We start from the raw sequence: 15,974 nt of genomic DNA, 5'->3' as shown, positions 1-15,974 counted from the left end.
CTGAAGAAGAAGCTGTTGCCATCTTGGAAGAGGATGCAGTAGATCTGAACAATTTCATCATTCCTGGTGGTGTCTGCCACAATTGGGTCGCTGTGGATGTTCCTACGGTCATTCATAAGTCAGCGTGATTTGTTCACTTTGTTCAAAACCCTTCTCCCATGCCAAAAGGAGAAGTGATGACATTGTTGGCAGCATTTAATACAATGATGTTTTCATTCAATTAATGCATTGTCAAACATGTGTTTTTCCATTTGTTTTCACTTTTTGCTTTTTTTGCATGAAATCGGTGATCACAAAAAAACCATGAAAAACAAGAAAACAGCTTTTTCATCTGCATAAATGATTTGCTTGTTTAAAATATCAAAAGCTTTTCATTATCCAGAATCATTATGCAGGGATTTCTAAACCCATTGAACATGATGATCCAACGCCATCTCCCAATCTTGAATTCTTTGTATTCGAAGCCGAGGAAGATGATGTTGAAGGGGATTCCTGATGAGATTACCCGCCTTCTTGAGCACCAGAGAGGCTCATTCAGCTGTATCATGAGAATCAGCAAGACAGTTAAACTGGGGCATTACAAATGTAATGAAAAAAAAAAAAAAAAGAAAAAAGAAGAAAGAGGGTGAAAAATAAGAAAAATCAAAAATCAGGAAAAAAAATTTCAAAATTTTTTCAAAGGAAAAAAGAAAAATTATACCCTCAAGTCCCTAGTTGACTGATGCTGAATGGATTCAAAGTCGTTATGACCAATTGAATTTAATTGAAGAAAAGCGGTTAACTGCCATGTGTCATGGTCAGCTATATCAGCAGAGAATGAAGAAAGCATTCGATAAGAAGGTCAAGCCTCGTGTGTTCCGAGAAGGTGACCTCTTGCTCAAGAAAGTTTTGTCTTTCGCGCCCGATTCCAGGGGCAAGTGGACTCCAAACTACGAGGGTCCATATGTTGTTAAGAGAGCCTTTTCAGGCGGAGCTTTGATGCTTACAACAATGGATGGGGAGGATTTCACTCGTCTTGTGAATTCAGATGCAGTCAAGAGATACTTTGCCTAAAAAAAAAGTAAAAAGTATATGCAAATGAAAAACAGAATAGCTCGCTAAGTTGAAAACCCGAAAGGGCGGCTTAGGCAAAAATGAGCGTCTCGGTGGAGAACCCGCAAGGGTAATTCAGGCAAAAATTAGAGACTTGAAAAAAAAAGAATATTTGCATCCCGCTAGATTGAGTACCTCACCCTGGGGCAATCTAGGCAAAAATTAGGGATTTGGCAAGTGATTGCATCCTGACAAGACTTTCTGGTTTATCAGTCGTCATTTCGTCAGAAGATTCTCGATTCGTCGTCAACCGAAGCTTCGGATACATCGAGATTCAAATTGGTAGAGAAAGGATCATTATGTTCAATGTAGCCCTCTTCCAATATATATCACTGATTTCAAATTTGTACAGATCTATGGGGTCTTGCCATTTGCAGGCTACCATTCCATCAAATCAATTTGAGCTTTTTATCCAATTATTTGCACTCTTATTTGTTTCAATTCAACAAATGTTTTGCATGTTTTAAATTGATAAAATGTCATTGTTTTAAACAAATCAATTTTTTCAAAATTTGCTGTTTTAAACAAAGTGAATATTCACAAGGTTGAAAGGATACTCAAGAATATCTCAGTGCTCTCCCAAGGGTGGCATGATTTCCAACAGGTAAGACATTTGTTCATACTCCTGGTTTGGTTGTATCTTCTTTCTTCAAATCTTTGGTGGGGTTGTTCCTCAAACAGAGTTGTTGTTGGGGTTGTTCCCCAGTATAGTCGCAAGCAGAGTGTTGTTGAAGACTTCGTTTTCTCCAGCAGCAGTTTTCCCCAACATGGGTGTTTCCTTGTGAGTTTCGGCGGTTGATTGGTTTGTCATCTTGGTGCCCCGTCACTTTCTCCAGTGGGTCGCCTGCCCCAGACATTATTTGTCTCCTCAGCACAGTCATGAGTAGAGCTGTTATTGATATCCCCATCGGAGTCGCGAGCAGAGTTGTTGTCACTCTTCCCAGTGCAGTTGCCAGCGGAATTGTCTGTTTCCTCGGCACGATCGCTTTCTTTTTGAAAGACTTGGTAAGTCAGCGGTTTGATACCCGGTACTTTACCTTTTCCCCGGCGAAGTCGTCTGCGGAATTGTGGCTATCTCTCCATCAGAGTTTTTTCTCTTCAGCAGAGCAGGGTTTATTTTCCTATTCAGTGGTTGATTGGGTTGATATCCCAGTATTGCATCCATCTTTTCCTCAGCGTAGTCTGCAGAGCGTTTGTTGTGGCAATTTTGCCTGTTGAATACTCCTTCAATCCCCAGTATGGTCGGATGATGGCTCTAGCATCCCGAGAACGAATTGATTTCCTGACTGTTTGTGATCCTCAGTGGAGTGGCTTATATTGCAGAATCTACTTGTTATGATCAGTTTGCTATGTGTATTCTCCCCAAGTAGAGTGGTTCGTTGCAGAATCTACTTGTGTGGTACATTCTCCCTCAGTGGGTTGTTCCCCAGCGGAGTTATGTAGAGTTGCTTCTACAGCAGTTCGTGCTTGTGCAATGCACCCTTTGTTTCTCAGTTAACACTGGGATCCCCTGCAGATATCTTGGGTTTTCTCTTGTTCTCCAACAGATTCGTCTTGGTGGCTGCTTTGCCCGTTGTGACTTTCTGTACCCTGATTGGGTTGTTTCCTGATATCTCTGACCCTCTGCTTCTTCAGCAGTACTCGCAGATCTTTGCTTCTCAGCATGTAGATCTCAGCAGATTGGCTTTCTAGCTGGTTTTTCCCCTGGAAGTATAATACCGGGCGTTTGATTCCTGGACCTGTTGTGTTAGAATTGTCTGTTTTGTCAGCATTCATCAAACATAAATCACGCATATTCATGCATACTCATAAACATTCAGATATTCATGTTGCATTTTTCGCCATATATCTTTTGTTTGTCGTGTCTCCTGCAACGGGTGATATAGATCTCTTTATAGATCTTCCCAAAGCAGATGTCGGGTGTTAAAATCTCTCCATATACAGTCAGCCCCATAAGCAGAAAATGCCTGTTGTCTTTCCTTTTGCAGTTCCCCACCGAGATATATCCTCGTGGGTGACGGTTTCTTCCGTTTCCTCCCAACACATATATTGGGATGGATTTTCCTATTTGAGTTACATCCTCATTAGGACATGTCTTGATTCAGTCCGTCTTTTCGGATTATTCCCGAATTGACTATTTGTCAAATGTCTTGTGCTTCCCAGTGGGTTGTTCCCCAGCGGAATTTTTGGGCCTCTACCCTCATACCGGTAGTTATAAGTCCTATTTTTCCTGGCTTTCTTGGCAGAATTTGTGGTTATACACCTTTTATTCCCCAGCCAGAGTTGTTGGTTTTCTACCTAACAGTCGGTAGTTGTAAATCCTATTTTCCTGCTCTCCAGCAGTTTGTGGTTTGTTATAAGCCCTATTTTTGTTTCCCGTGCGGATTTGTGATTTGTTCTATCCCCACGCAGAGTTGTTGGTTTTCTACCCGGTAACCGGTAGTTATAAACCCTGTTTTCTCCATTTGCAGAGTTAACTTTGTTGCTCATCCCAACCGATGACAGTTACTCTTCTGTGGTTTTCTATCCAATTTCTTTTGGTAGATGTAATCCCCTCTTTGTGGTTATCTTCATCTAATGTTTGATGTTGATTTTTCCTTCGCTTGGATAAGTTGCTCAGATAAGCACTTATATCCCCAGCAAGTCTTTTGTGGATAATTGCCGTACGCTAGCAATTTTATCCCCAGCGGGTCCTTTCACCTTTTGTCAGTGATTGTGTTCCCCGGATCATTGATTGTCATCAATGCATCCCAGCGAGTCTTCTTGCATTTACCCCCTTTGTTGGTAATGTTTGTTGCTCCCTTTGACTGGTCATCATTATATACCTAGTTTGGTATCCCGATGCCTTTCTTTTCGGTTGATTTATCCTTTATTAATCCAGTGACCGGTTGTGGATAATCTTCCATGCGAGTGTATTATTCACGGTCTGCCGGTAATGAATAATATATCTCATGCACTCTGCAGTCGAAGCCTTTTGTGTTTTCTTTGTTGAGTAAGATTCGTTATTTCCCTTCGTGGAGTCGAATATATTCTTGTTGTCAGATAATTGCCGGATGCTTGCAATTTATCCCTTTGAGTTGTCTTTCGTTTACCCGGATGCTTGGTATCGATTGTCTCTCTTTTTGGTTAGTCACCTATTATATACTTCGGTATCTCTGGTGTCTTTTCCTTTCGAGTATATTATTCACGGTCTGCCGGTAATGAATAATATGTCTCATGCGCTCTTTGGTTGGAGTCCTTTGTTGATCTTCCCCAGTCGAGTAAGATTCGTATTCTTTGTAGAATCGAATATCCATCCTTTAACCAGTTTGTGTTTTCGATGATGTGTGTTTTGGCATATATACCAATCCACGTTTTCGGTAGATCACCTATTATATACCTTGGTATCTCTGGTGTTTCTTACCATGCGAGTTTATTATCTACGTTCTGACGGTAATAGAAAATATATCTCATGCGAGTATTCTTATCCACGGTCCGCCGGTAATGGATATTGTATCTCATGCACTCTTTGGGTTTGTGTCCCCAGTTGAGTAAGATTCGTTTTCCCGTTGTGGATTCGAATGTCCATCCTGTAAGTCGATTTGCTTTTTCAAGCCCTCCTTTCGGATGATGAGTGTTTTGGCATATATACCAATTCACGTCTTTGGTTAGTCACCTATTATATACTTCGGTATCTCTGGTGTCTTTTCCTTTCGAGTATATTATTCACGGTCTGCCGGTAATGAATAATATGTCTCATGCACTCTTGGATTAATCTTTTGATTGTTTTCTCCGCAGAGTAAGATTCATATTCCTTGTGGAATTGAATATCCATCCTATAAACAAGTTTGCTGTTCTAGCTTTCTTCAGGATGATGAGTGTTTTGGAACACAAACCAAATCACGTTTTCGGATTTTATCCTATAAACAACCTACAACCCGGTTCAGGATAATCTTCCATGTGAGTATTCTATCCACGTTCTGACGGCAATGGATATTATATCTCGTTCACTTTTGGGTCAATCTTTTGATTGTTTTCTCCGCAGAGTAAGTTTCGTATTCCTTGTGGAATCGAATACCCATCCTATAAACAAGTCTGCTATTCTAGCTTTCTTCAGGATGATGAGTGTTTTGGAACACAAACCAATTCACGATTTCGGATCTTATCCTATAAACAACCTACAACCCGGTTCAGGATAATTTTCCATGCGAGTACATTATCTATGTTTTGACGGCTATAGATAATATATCTCATGCACTCTTTTGTCGAACACTTTGTTTTGTTTCCCCAACTGAGTAAGATTTGCATTCTTTACAGAATCAAATATCCATCCTATAAACAAGTTTGCTTTCTCTCTCTTCAGGATGATGAGTGTTTTGGAACACACACCAACTCACGCCTTGGTTGGTCACCTTTTACATACCTACAACCCGGTATCCTTGGTTTCCTTCCTTTCTGCTCCCTATTTTGACCTCGGTCCCTTGTGGAGTCAGATTTTTCCTGAGTTTATGTACCTTTTCCAGGTCTTTCTCAGATGTTTGGTTGATTGATATCTCTCACCCTTATACCGGTCTTAGATATTCATTCTTCCTGAGTTTGTTACCCTTATACCGGTAACACCTCATTCTTTGGTGCTTCCCCCAGTGGAACTTCTTGTTGCTTCTCCCTAGAAGTCAGCTTGTGTCTTTCCAATGGATGTATTTTCCTTTGGAATTCTTTTCCCCAGTGAGGTCTCCAGTCTGTTTTCTGTTCTTCTAATCAGAGTCGTGTCTTGTTCACGCATTTCATTTTCTCTTACTATCCCCAACAAGAGTCTTGTTAGAGTCTCTGTTCCTGGTGAGTGTATTACTCCGATGGATCGTCTTTTCCTCTGTGTGAACCATATTCCCCACAGAGTTTGTGTCTTTTGCATGCATACATTTGCATCATGAGGTCTCTTAGGGACCAAAATTTGTCTCATTACTGTTATTTAAGCCCATTCTACCGCGTCGAGATGAAGATTTCTAAACTTCACTTCTCCGGCTAGAATGACCTTAAATAGGGGCATCTATAAGACCCCAATTTTGGCCCTAAGATCCCTCATGGCCCATATCATATCATATCATGGCCTCAAGGATCATTGCATGCCCTAGCTTCCCTCCTATTGGGTGGGTTATCTTGTGAGTTTGGTTCTTGATCACCAAGCATGTTTTGCATTTGTATATCTTTGCTTTTCATATGTTTACTAACCAAAAGTACAAAAATATTGTCATTTAACCATGTTACTTGCAGCTGAAGCAATCTACAGTCAAACAGTCAAATCAGCCATTAAATAGTGGATGGTGGCCATTCTTGAAGAATTTGGGCACCATGATCAATAATCAAGAGTTCATATATGTTGTGATATCATTTGGAATCAAGATCTCAAGTGATTAGGGTTTGGAATTCATCAGAAGGTGGTTCAGTCAAGCAAAACCCTAGAAAGTCAACCTTTGGTCAACTGTACATTTGATCAGTGATTTGATGATGGGAATTGGTTTGAGAGGTCTCATTCATGTCCATATAAGCCTAATATATCATGTCAAACATCACCATGGAAGAATTTGAAGTCAAACAAGAAATTTCCAAAAATAGAAACTTGACCTGTAATTGGAATTTGCCAAAAATGGAAACTTCTTGATCCCAAACTTACATCATGATACAAGCTTCAAATGAATTTTTGCCCAACATGAAAGTTGAAGATCTTGTTCTCCAATTTTCAAAAAGTCCAAGAACACTCAATTCCCATGTATGGTTGGCAAGTTATGATCAAATCATTCTCAAAAATTTTGAACTTCAAAAGGCCATATCTCTCAAACCATTTGGCCAAATTGGATGGGGTTTTTTGCTACAAGTCATATTTGATGCCCTCTTTCCAAATATGTCATCACAATTCATCAGAAATTCACCAATCAAAATGGCATTTTTGAACTAGCTTGAATTATTTCAAGTGAGGTGAAAAAGTGATTTTCCAAAATAACCAATTCCAATTACTTTTACCACTTGCAAATGACCAGAAATGATATTTTGGATTTGGTTTAAGCCCAAATTCGCAGCTACAACTCATTCACCTCACCACTTAAGTGAAATTGGTAAATTAGCAAAAAAACATGTCATTAGCAAATTCTGTTTTCATTTTCCATTAACCTTAATTAACAGATGTTAAGCAGCATATATATTCTTCATTTCACTCTGAAAAAACCCTAGCAGCAGCCACATTCTAAACAGAGAAAAACCCTTGTTCTCTCAATTCCTCATTTTTCCATTCTTGAAACTTTGCTGAAAAATTGTAAAGAACTCGAGCCTTGGTTGGTTGCTGCATCATATACCATCCTTGTTGAACTCATTACAAGCCTTAAGCCATCACTGTAGCATCATTTTCCACGACTGTCTCAACAACCTACATCAATGGCAGATCTTGATTTGAGCAAAACAAAACATTCCTGAGCCAAACTTCCTTCTCCATTCACCTTTTGGAAGCTTATAGCATATCTGTTTCGAGCATTTGAGGCCAAACAACCACTGTAGCTCAACTGCACTTCAAATTTGGTACCTTTAGTTGCTTAGTTCTTTAAGAACTTGCTTTGCTTTGCTTTATAGCAATTTGCATTGAGGTATAATCCCTTTTCTTCATGTAGTCTGGAAGACCTGGCCTGTTACTTGGCCAGGCATCTGTCTGAAGTCCTCCTTAAGAGGCAATGCTTGTGTGTGTTTACATTTGTCCCAAGCAGGCAAAGTCCTTTAAATAAGGCAATTGGTAGATCAAAGAGATATGTAACCTATCTCCTACTATTCTGTGAGTCTTCTCCTTGCTCCCATTACATGGTTGTAGCATTGAGATCCAAACCCAAGATCTATCGAGTCAAAAATCTGTGGAGAGAGTTCCTACTTTCTGAACTCCCACACCTTCTGATATTCAAATGCTCTCCCTGACCATGGATAAGAGCAATGAGGCACACCCCTCATATCCTTTCATCCGCTTCACCTTAGCCCCTCGATGGCAAGGTTAAGAGCACCATTGACCCTATTCCAGCTGGCTTCAATGCCTAACCCTTTTGTATGAGCCTCATTGTTTGGTTATAGTGTGTGCTGATTGACTTCATTGATTGATTGCTTATCTCATATGCACATGTTTGCTTGCATGCTTTGTGCACTCATCATCATTTATTGCTCATTAATGCATAACCATCTCATTTGTCTTTATGACATATCTTTGTTGTTTGCCCATTGAGGACAATTGTAAGACCATCCATTGGCCATTGTTCCTATGATATGGAAGTGAGTATAAGACCATCACATTGGCCACTCATCTTCTCTTTTCTTGATGCATTTGTTTGTTGTATGTGAGGATGCAATTGTAAGTCCCTGCGAGTTGGCATTTGTATTCCTAGGACCATACTGTGGAGGTTAGAGTAAGCCCAGATAGATTGGCATTTGACACCCATGTTTTGCTTTTGTTTGTTGTATGTGAGGATGCAACTGTAAGTCCCTGCAAGTTGGCATTTGCTTTCCTATGATCATATGTTGGATATTGGTATAAGTCCAGACAGATTGGCATCCGGTATCCAAGTTTCATTCTGTTTTTTTTAGGAGATTAGTGTAAGTCCATTGAGTGGCCTCTGATATCCAGTTCTGTTTTAGGAGATTGGTGTAAATCCATCTAGTGGTATCCGGTATCCGCTTTCGTTTGTGAGATTGGAGTAAGACCATTGAGTGGCATCCGGTATCATTTGCTTTCTTACATTATTATTACTCATTGCTTATTCCAAAGGACACACTTGAATCATCTTCTATATGATCTCAAGAGGTGAACCTTCTAAGAAGTTTTACAATCCATCTTCATCCATTCATTCCCATTATATCCTAAACCTTTTCACACATTACTTTCAAACTTGAGATAGATATTATGCAAACATCTTCATGTTTTCAAACTAAAAACCTGGACCCCAAGTCCTTGACTTTTTTTCAAAATCCATTTCATAATACTTCTTTGAATTAATCTTAATCATACTTTGACTCTACTTTCATAATCACAATCAATTAACTTCACCCATTCAATTGTTTTGGCTTTGTCCATTGTTAATCTTTTCACATTAGCCATAGGTTTCAATTATCATTGTGGTTGATGTAAACCTCACCCTATCCTTAGTGAGTCGACTATAAGACTTCCGTACTGAAAACAGGGTTAACCCCTCTAGTACGTCGAAGCTATCCTCGCATGGTGGATGTTTGGTCTTGGTCGAGTTTTCTCCCATTGATAATGAAGAGCCTCAGTGCCATTGTTTAAAATTGAGCTCACTAACTTTTGGAAATCTTTTAGCCGAACTACGGCGTTTTGATCCTTACCTTTGATGGAAGGTACGTAGGCAGCGGGTTCATCCGTTCAAACCCAATAATAAAATTGTATATTCTTTTCTCATCATCCCAATCATGTTTGCACAATGCTTATGTCATAACAAATAACAATTTATACAACAAGTGTGAAAAGGGCTCCCTAGGAGTACCTAGGACGTAGTGGGTGCCTAACACCTTCCCATTGCGTAATTTACCCCTTACCCAGACTCTCTGATCTTTTCATTAGTTTTCTACGTGTAAAACTTCTTAGGCTTTTGTTCGCTTTTTAGCCAGTCCTTTGGATAAATAAAAGTGCGGTGGCGACTCGAATTCATTGTATGCTTTGCTTATGGTTTAATCGATAAATCATATAGCGACGAATACACCGCTACACTTCTCAAATAAGGTGTGGGTCAGGATCTTATGGAAATAACGAAAAGTCGGGTTATGTATGTTTCTAGAGAGAAACTCATGTTCCTCGGGATCGTCATTTCCAGTCAAGCTTCCCCAAAAGTGTTCAAGTTCTCTATATTCAAAACGTTCTTCTTAGCTCACTGTGAATGTGTCAAAGGAGGTAGGGAAACCTAAAAGGTTGGTAAAGTCTTGAATATTAAATTGGTACTCCATGTTAAACATTCTGAACTGAATAAAACCTCTGCTTATTCCTTTTCCATGGCTGGGTAGATAGATCAGAGAACTAAGGAATTCTAGAGTCAGTCTCCGGTAAGTGACAAATTGTCTACGGATAGGAGTGGTTTCCCACCCTATCTGACTCAGCAAATACAGGACACTTTGTCTTAGTCCAAGGGTAGTCATTGCCCAGTCATCAGCATATAGACTAGGTGGCATCTCTCTCGTGGCTAGTTCCTAAAACTTTTGTTTCTGAGTTGTTCCTCTGAATTTGATACCCATACGATCAATTTGTCCCATCAGGTTAGTGTTAGCTAGAGAAAAGAAAAACAAGAGTTTTAGTCAGGATTTGGCCAAATGCCGAAAGAAGAAGAGAAAAGTTTTTAATAAATAAAAATAAATTAAGAATGAATACTAAACAAAAATTAAAAGAATAGTTAAGGAAGAAATAGAAAATAATAATAGAAAAAATAAAATATTTGTGGGTTGTCTCCCACTAAGCGCTTTGTTTAATGTCGCAAGCTCGACATAAAAACTATCAATTATAATCTATAAGTTCTGGAGGCATTTTGTCTAAGTGCAAGACTTGCGAATCTTCATTGTTTTCTGCATAGTGATAATGTTTTAGACGTTGCCCGTTTACGGTAAATGGTTCCATAGATTTGCCTTTAATTTCTACTGCTCCACTGGGAAAAACATTGGTGATTTGAAAAGGACCTGACCATCTAGATCGTAGTTTTCCCGGGAATAACTTTAGCATAGAGTTAAATAAAAGGACTGTATCGCCTTGTTTGAAGATTCTCCTTGATATGCGCTTGTCATGCCATTGTTTTGTTCTTTCTTTGTAGATTCTGGCATTTTCGTAAGCGTCTCTTCGGAGTTCCTCTAATTCGCTTATATCAAGGATTCTCTTTTCGCCGGCGGCCTTATAGTTTAAATTTAGATTTTTAATAGCCCAATAGGCTTTATGTTCTAATTCTACCGGGAGGTGACAGGATTTTCCATAAATTAGCTTAAATGGGGTTGTCCCTATGGGAGTTTTGTAAGCAGTTCGGTAAGCCCATAAAGCTTCTGGTAATTTCAATGACCAGTCTTTCCTTGAAGTGGCGACTGTTTTCTCTAGTATCTGTTTGATTTCTCTGTTAGACACTTCTACTTGCCCACTGGTTTGAGGGTGGTAAGGTGTCGCTACTCTATGTCTTACGCCATACTTAAGCAATAGTTTTTCGAGTACCTTGGATATGAAATGCGATCCACCATCACTGACTACTATTCTTGGGACACCAAACCTTGGAAATATTATATTCTTAAAGAGTCTAGTTACTACTCGTGTGTCGTTTGTTGGAGAAGCTATAACTTCAATCCATTTCGATACGTAGTCAACTGCCACGAGTATGTATTTGTTACCGAAAGAGGATGGAAAAGGTCCCATGAAGTCTATTCCCCACACGTCGAAAATCTCTACTTCCAAAACGCCCTTTTGTGGCATCTCGTCACGTCTAGATATGTTTCCTGTGCGTTGACATCTGTCACATTTCTTAATAGCTGCATGTACATCCTTCCATATATTTGGCCAATAAAACCCGGCTTGTAGGATTTTAGAGCAGGTCTTGGATGTACTTGCATGTCCACCATAAGGAGCGGAGTGACAGTGCTGGATTATATTTTCTACCTCTTCTTTGGGTATACACCGACGGAAAATACCATCGAGGCCTCTTTTAAAAAGTAAGGGGTCATCCCAGTAATAGTGTTTTATGTCATAGAAGAATCGTTTCTTCTGCTGGTAGGATAAAGTAGGTGGAACTATTCCGGCAGCTAAATAATTGACGAGGTCAGCGTACCACGGTGTAACAGATATAGCTAAGGTGGTTTCTACTTGTTTATCAGCGTTATTTTCTTCCAAAGTAGCTATAAGTTTATCGTACGAGAAATCATCGTTGATCTATGTTCTTTCCGGTTCAAGGTTCTCATGTCTCGAGAGGTGATCTGCTACTACGTTTTCAGTTCCTTTCTTGTCTTTGATTTCCAAATCGAACTCTTGTAGCAACAGGATCCACCTTAGGAGTCTAGGTTTAGCATCCTTTTTTGTTAAGAGGTATTTGATAGCAGCGTGGTCAGTGTAGATGATTATTTTGGCTCTGACCAAGTAAGAACGAAATTTATCTAGCGCAAACACTACTGCTAGAAGTTCTTTCTCGGTTGTGGCGTAATTCATTTGTGCTTCATCTAGAGTCCTACTTGCGTAATATATAACGTGAAGCTTTTTATCCTTTCGTTGTCCTAAAACAGCACCTACAGCATAATCACTGGCATCACACATTATTTCGAATGGTTCGTTCCAATCTGGTGTCTGCATTATGGGTGCGGAGATCAGTGCATGTTTAAGCGTTTGAAATGCTTCTAAACATTTATTGTCGAATATGAATTCAGCATCTTTCATTAATAGCCCGGTTAAAGGTTTAGTTATTTTAGAGAAGTCTTTAATGAATCGTCGGTAAAAACCGGCATGTCCTAAGAAGCTTCGTACTTCTCTCACAGTTTTCGGGGGTTGAAGATTTTCGATTACCTCTATTTTAGCTTTGTCTACTTCAATTCCTCTGTTCGAGATGATGTGTCCTAAAACAATTCCTTCTTGTACCATGAAGTGGCATTTTTCCCAATTAAGTACTAGGTTTACTTTTACACATCGCTCTAGAACTCTTTCTAGGTTTTCAAGGCATTCTTCAAAGCTTTGTCCGCATACGGAAAAGTCATCCATAAATACTTCCATGATGTTTTCTAGAAAATCGGCGAATATTGCCATCATGCACCTTTGGAAGGTTGCAGGAGCATTACACAAGCCAAACGGCATTCGTCTATAAGCGAAGGTACCAAAAGGACACGTGAACGTTGTCTTTTCTTGGTCATCAGGGTGAATTGGTATTTGAAAGAAACCTGAGTAACCGTCTAGATAGCAGAAATGAGAATGTTTTGCTAATCGTTCTAACATCTGGTCAATGAATGGTAAGGGGAAATGATCTTTTCGGGTTGCTTTGTTTAGTTTCCTATAGTCAATGCACATTCTCCATCCCAATTCGATTCGTTTGGTTATACTTTCTCCTTTTTCATTTTCAATGACTGTTACACCTCCTTTCTTTGGTACTACGTGTACAGGACTAACCCATTCGCTATCAGATATAGGATATATGATACCTGCCTCTAATAACTTGGTTATTTCCTTCTTCACTACCTCACTCAGGATCGGGTTTAGTCTCCTCTGGTGTTCCCTAGAAGTTGTACAGTCTTCTTCTAGCATGATGCGGTGCATACAAATAGAAGGACTTATTCCTTTATGATCAATGATGTTGTAACCTAGTGCGGTTGGATATTTTCTTAAGATATGCAGGAGTTTTTATGTTTCGAGTCTTCCTAGGTCAGCATTAACTATCACTGGTCGTTCATGTTCTAAGTCTAGGAATTCATATCTCAGATTTTTGGGAAGTATTTTCAGGTCTAGGGTTGGTTTCTTAAGGCATTGCGTAGGATCCGGTGTTATTGCTAAACATTGGTTAAGTTTGTCTTCTACAAGATAGTCAGATGATTTGTCTTTTTCTAACTCCGTTTCTTTTATGCATTCATCGATGATATCCATGAAGTAGCATGTATCTTCTATTACAGGTGCTTTCAAAAATTGGGAAAGAATGAACTCAATTTTCTCTTCTCCTACTTCGAAAGTGAGTCGTCCTCGTTTTACGTCTATGATCGCACCGGCAGTTGCTAAGAACGGTCTTCCCAGTATAATGGGTGTAACTTCATCTTCTCTAATATCCATAATTATAAAATCAGTTGGAATGTAGAATTGACCTATGCGCACTGGAACGTTTTCAAGAATTCCTACAGGATATTTAACGGAACGATCTGCTAGTTGCACAGACATTTTAGTTGGTCTTAATTCTCACATTTCAAGTCTCTTGCATATGGATAAAGGCATAACACTAATACCGGCTCCTAAATCGCATAAGGCTTTGTCAATGACAAATTTTCCTATGTGACAGGGTATAGAGAAACTACCTGGGTCTTTAAGTTTAGGAGGCATATTCTGGATTATAGCGCTACATTCAGCGGTGAGTGTAACGGTTTCGCTATCTTCAAGTTTCCTTTTATTAGAAAGAATTTCTTTTAAAAACTTGGCATATGAGGGAATCTGTGTAATAGCTTTTGTAAACGGAATTGTAACATTTAATTGTTTTAGTAGGTCAACAAATTTTTTGAATTGGCCCGCATCTTTGGTTTTAATAAGCCTTTGAGGGTAAGGGATAGGTGGTTTATAAGGTGGTGGAGGTACATAAGGTTCCTTCTTTTCTACGGTTTCCTTATTACTCTCTTCCTTTTCCTTAGGTTCACTTTCCTCCTCAGTTGACTTTTTAGAGTTTTGGTTTTCTATCCTTGGGTCAGACGGTCCTTCCACTTCCGTTCCACTTCTCAGTATAATTGCATGAGCGTGGCTTCTCGGGTTAGGTTGGGGTTGGCCAGGAAATGTACCAGTTGGGGCAGCAGTAGGCGCTTGTTGTTGAGCTACTTGTGAAATTTGCATTTCCAGCATTTTGTTATGAGTAGCCAGGACATCTACTTTACTTGCTAGTTGTTTAATTTGTTCGCCAGTGTGTACATTCTGGTTTAGGAAATCTTTATTGGTTTGCTGTTGAGAAGCTATAAAGTTTTCCATCATGATTTCCAAGTTGGATTTCCTAGGGGTGTTATTGTTAGGTGTAGATGGGATCGGCTTCTGATATCCCGGAGGTATAGCTGGGGCTTTATTTGGAGATTGTCCAGGTGCGTATAAAGCATTATTACTCTTATATGAAAAGTTGGGATGATTCTTCCAATTTGAGTTATAGGTGTGCGAGTAGGGGCTTCCTTGAGCATAGTTTACTTGCTCCGCTTGGATTCCTGTTAGGAGTTGACAATCTGCAGGAGTGTGACCTTGGATTCCACAGACTTCGCAATTCTGAGTTATGGCAACCACGGTGGCTGGAGGTGATACATTTAAACTTTCAATTTTCTGGACCAGAGCATCCACTTTTGCATTAACATGATCAAGGTTACTTATCTCGTACATGCCAGTTTTCGTTTGAGGTTTTTCTACCATTGTTCGTTCGCTTCCCCACTGATAGTGGTTTTGAGCCATGCTTTCGATAAGTTGGTAAGCGTCAGCATAAGGTTTGTTCATTAGTGCACCACCTACGGCGGCATCTATTGTTAACCTCGTGTTGTACAGGAGACCATTATAGAAGGTATGAATTACTAACCAGTCCTCTAAACCATGGTGTGGACAAAGTCTCATCATGTCTTTGTATCTTTCCCATGCTTCGAAAAGAGACTCGTTATCTTTCTGTTTAAATCCATTTATTTGGGCTCTTAACATAGCTGTTTTGCTTGGCGGAAAATATCGAGCAAGAAAAACTTTCTTCAACTCGTTCCATGTGGTGACTGAGTTGGAAGGAAGAGATTGAAGCCATCTTCTAGCGCTATCTCTCAACGAGAAAGGAAAAAGACGAAGTCGAATTACATCTGAAGTGACACTGTTAGCTTTAACAGTATCAGCGTATTGGACAAACACGGATAAATGAAGGTTTGGATCCTTGGTAGGATTTCCAGAGATTTGGTTCTGTTGCACTGCCTGCAACAGTGAAGGTTTAAGTTCAAAGTTGTTTGCTTCGATTGCGGGTGGAGCAATACTCGAATGCGGCTCATCTTGCGATGGAGCGGCGTAATCTCGAAGAGCACGAGCTGGTTCTTCCATCTCGGGTATCGAAGGGAAAATATTTTTGAAATCAGGAAGTTCAACAGGAGGGAGATTGTTTGCAGCACGATATTCCTGAATTCGTCGTAAGACTCGGAGATATAGTTCGATATCGTTGATTCGTAAGTAGAACGGCTCG

The 15,974-nt window shown here is 39.7% G+C and overlaps 1 non-coding gene across 1 annotated transcript; it reads left to right on the top strand.

The window, feature by feature from the left end:
- Nucleotides 1-15,350: 15,350 nt before the first annotated feature.
- On the top strand, nt 15,351-15,457 carry LOC127108752 (small nucleolar RNA R71). The gene has a single exon (XR_007796266.1). It is a non-coding gene; the product is annotated as a small nucleolar RNA R71 (small nucleolar RNA).
- The last annotated feature ends 517 nt before the right edge of the window (nt 15,458-15,974 follow it).

Source organism: Lathyrus oleraceus, chromosome 7 (assembly GCF_024323335.1).
Source record: "Lathyrus oleraceus cultivar Zhongwan6 chromosome 7, CAAS_Psat_ZW6_1.0, whole genome shotgun sequence".
Classification (NCBI taxonomy): Eukaryota; Viridiplantae; Streptophyta; class Magnoliopsida; order Fabales; family Fabaceae; genus Lathyrus; species Lathyrus oleraceus.
This window is presented reverse-complemented; position numbering and strand designations above follow the sequence as displayed.